Source organism: Aulonocara stuartgranti, assembly GCF_965226115.1.
Source record: "Aulonocara stuartgranti genome assembly, chromosome: 8".
Classification (NCBI taxonomy): domain Eukaryota; kingdom Metazoa; phylum Chordata; class Actinopteri; order Cichliformes; family Cichlidae; genus Aulonocara; species Aulonocara stuartgranti.
This window is the reverse complement of record NC_138959.1, coordinates 21,505,191-21,509,178: the sequence shown is the minus strand read 5'-3', so window position 1 is coordinate 21,509,178 and position 3,988 is coordinate 21,505,191. Positions and strand designations below refer to the sequence as shown.

Genomic DNA, 3,988 nt, shown 5'->3' with positions numbered 1-3,988 from the left:
CCTTTTGGTCCATATTGAGATTTGTCGACATTATCTGAACTATTTGACTCTACATCACATCCCAAAGATGGTCTGTTGGATTGAGATCTGCTGACTGTGAAGGCCGTTTGAGGACAGTAACCTCTGTCATGTTTACAGAGCCTGTTTGAGCTTTGTGACATTTAAATGACGTCATTGCATTTTACCCAGAGAAATGACGCTCAATGGATATTTTCTCTGTATTGAAAAATATTTTGTCTGTGAACACTAATAATGGTTGTGTGGGGAAAATCCCAGCTCGTCAGCAGTTTGTCAGATACTCAGATCAGCCTGTCTGGCACCAACAACTACGTCACACTCATTTACCTTACTAACTCATTCTGGTGCTCAGGTTAAACTTCAGCAGTTTTTTCCCCCCCCAAATGTCTGTTTGGCTAAATCAGGGGTCGGCGACCTTTCTGATGATGAGTGCCATCTAAACTTTCCTCAGAAGTCAATGTGCCATATGATTGCATTAGCAATAACGCTCTATATTAACAGTTACACACTATATAGAACTTTATAGAATTATATTTGTTTGCAGATGTTGGCAGTTATCAGCGAATAGTTATCAGCTATTTTGAAACAAACAAAAAAAAGACACTTTTTATCCATAACAGCAAATGAACTGTACAACAGAAAATGCAAATGCTATTTATGGTCTCCTCACAACAATGATAAGAAAAATAAACTGAGCCAATATGGCATGTTTGTTAATACACTCTGATCTCTGGTCTCCCACTCAGAGACACAAGTCTCCGAGTGTTCAGCATTCAGACGGCTACCTGAGGACACTCATGTGAGAGAAAATCTGCTCACACAGATATGTAGAGCCAACTACTGTCAATAAGGCCTCTGCAGTGTTCTGAAGACAGTTAAACTTGTCAGGTAGTGATGTCCATCAGGTGAAAATACAAGCTCCATGAACACGCACAGCTATGCACCAGCTGCGTCTGTAGTTCTGCAAACTTTGACCCCCACAGACTCGAGCTTTTCAGTTCAATCAGCTGCATTTCGATGTCCTCTGTGTCCAGCCAGTTAATGCGAGACAAACCCAGCTGCTCATTAAAGCTTTCTGGTTTGATCAGAAAATAAAACATTGGTCCATACATCTGAAAGTCCCGAAAATGCATTCTGTCTCGAGTCTACAGATGTATCCGTGTATTTCCGTGGTGCTGATGCTGCGCTGAGCGGACAGCTCCTGAAACTTTTGAAGTGTCGGAATCAGGGGCGGAGCGTGGGGGTGGCTTACTGGGCTTAAGCCCGGGTAGTTTTGTCAGAAGCCCGGGGTCTTTTGGAGTGTAATTTTTTCATAGTTAGATGCCTGGCTGACAACTGTATAAAAGAAAAAGTACACACAATATTCGAAGCACATAGTGCACACTGTGGGAATTTACGACTGTGCGTGAATCCCCCCTGATATTGGTATGATCCGAGCTCAGGCACTAAGCGACTGAGTGAGAGGGCGGGGCAGCTGCTGCCTGTGAGTGCGCTGTTGGAGAAACGGAGCCAGCCATACTAAGGAGAGCTTAAGTTTGACCAGGTACCAAAGCAAATCATTCGTACCGTACAAATAATGTAAATATGACGGTGCATCACGAAAGATTGATATCAAACTGATCACTTGACCAATATTACGTTACTTGCTCTTCAAGTGAATCAACAAATGGCGAAATGAAAAGCCGAACAAATGCTATTTTTTTAGAGTCTTAGCTTACGTGTGTTTATTTCATATTTTCAGTTCTTACCCTCCCCGACTAAATCGGTTTCAGTTATGTACTGAAATATAAGAATGGACATTAGAGGGTTCTTTCAAAGAAAAAACTCAGGTAAATGTTATTTTATATATTATGCTTTGTATGTTGTTCAGTATATTTCTATGCAAAACAAGAGGGGTTTCAGTACACAGCAGGATATTCACATTTGTAACCAGATATTTACACTTTAGGGAGAAAACACAAAACATTTTTACTGTACAACATCAATTTAGAGTAAACTTTTAGATAAATATTGAAAATATCTTTTGAATTAGTTAAATGTCAGAATAAAGAGAGACAGAGCTGTCTATTTTTATCACTTTGATCAAATTTAGGAGTACATGTACACTAAGTTTGTTAATTAATAAGAAACTCCAGACGTTTCTGTTCTGAGCTGAAGAAGCTTCTGATAGGTTAGTAGAGTCCATGTGAGTAAATTGGTGGCACACCTGTGGATGCATATAAGGCAAAACACAGAGCCTGTTTCTGTGACATGGGAAAATCAAGAGATGTCAACCAAAACACCAGGAAGACAACTGTGGAGCTCCATAAGTGTGGCTCAATGTTGAATACAATTTGGTGCCATTTGCAATTAAGAAATACAGATAGTTTCTCTCTTTACTCTTAAAGTTAACAAATATGTTTTTATATTTATCAATCTAAAAAAATAAACATTTAGTCTGATTTGATGTTACAATTAAAAAAGTGTTTGTGTTTTGATCTGAAGAGTTTGTAAATATCTGGTTTCAACTGTATATTTGATGATTGTCAGCACAAAGAGGGAGAGAGAGGAGAATGAGGACAGAACAGAGATGAACAAGAGCAGGTGAGACACACATGTTAGTCAAATGGTTGTTTACCAAAAGTATCATCGTATCATAGGTCCTCATGTATCTCGTACCTAGTGTTTCTTTTTAGGTTTGCTATTTTTCAAATTCTACATTTATTAAGTTCTGCAGGCTTGTTTGCACAACAAGGCTAAATAATTATATAAACTTTTCTCAATCTAAATAGTGGACTTTGGTAGAATTAAAAAAATAAGTGTAGTGCAGGTCTATGATGATTTTTAGTGCTACTATCATCTAGTTCTGATTGTGGTTCTGTCTTGGTTAAATCCTAAGTAGTCCTGATTTTGAACTGTTGTAGTCCTGTTTTAATTCCGGATCAGTTCTGGGTCTGGTTGAATTGGGGTTTAGTCCTCGTGTCTTGATACAGCCCCGACTTTGTTCTGCCTTGCTGCTTAATTAAAAAACTAGTTTAAGGTGTCCTGCATATGTGATATATATTTTTCCCTATATGAAGTCATTCTTTTTTGAACAAAACTCAAAACAGAGCCTATCAATCTTTCAGTCATTTCTAACCCCCCCCCCCCCCCAAAAAAAAAAAAAAAAATCCCACATGCATACTACCCTTTAGGGCTAAGCCCCGGGTGTTTCAAATGTCTGGCTCCGCCTCTGGTTGGAATGTGGAAATTTCAACATCGCTTGAAAAAACTGACAGCTAGCAACGTCCCTCTCACCGGTAGGCGAGTTATTTTTAGCCAATTACAAGTTGAATCTGGTAGTTGGGGTTATTAGCTAAGATAGCGTCATCAAGAAGTGGCACAACTAATGTGTCTATGCGAGGTGATTTGTGATGTGCATCGCTGGCCCGGAGATGTTCAGTAAGAACATCTCCTGGTTTCATCCTCATGTTTCCCTCTCACCACATATCCAAACCAATATCATGACCAGCAGCTTTACAGCTGTAGAAGAGGCAGCTGTGCAGCAAAGACACAGAGTAACTCCAGCTTTGTGTCTTTTTCATTGTAGCTGAAGTCCGGGACAAACTGTGTTTCTTTTCACCTAAATACGAAACGCGTAATATTTTCTCTGAATACGAGACGATTCCGTTTTTTAAGGGGTGGTTGGCAACTCTACTAACCTTATGAATAAAATAAAGTTCACTATCAGTAACATCAAAGCACCCACCCAGCTGTATATAAACTCCATCATGCTAGCTAGCACGCAGTACAAGTTATACACCTAAACTTGGTTTATATCTGACCCAGATAGACTGCAGGTCATAACTTCTTACCTGAAGTTCAGTTCACCTGATACTCCTCCTCCTGCCTCCCCTTTCCCTCATCCACCTGCTGGCCTCTGTGGAAGCTCCGCCATAGCCACCACCAAACAACTGAGTCATTTTTACACATCTGCCAGCACCTGGTCAAT

The 3,988-nt window shown here is 39.8% G+C and overlaps 1 protein-coding gene across 1 annotated transcript in view; it reads right to left on the bottom strand.

The window, feature by feature from the left end:
* The window catches only part of LOC309712451 (uncharacterized protein), a 79,791-nt gene that overhangs the window by 23,836 nt on the left and 51,967 nt on the right, over positions 1-3,988 (bottom strand). The window lies entirely within an intron of this gene.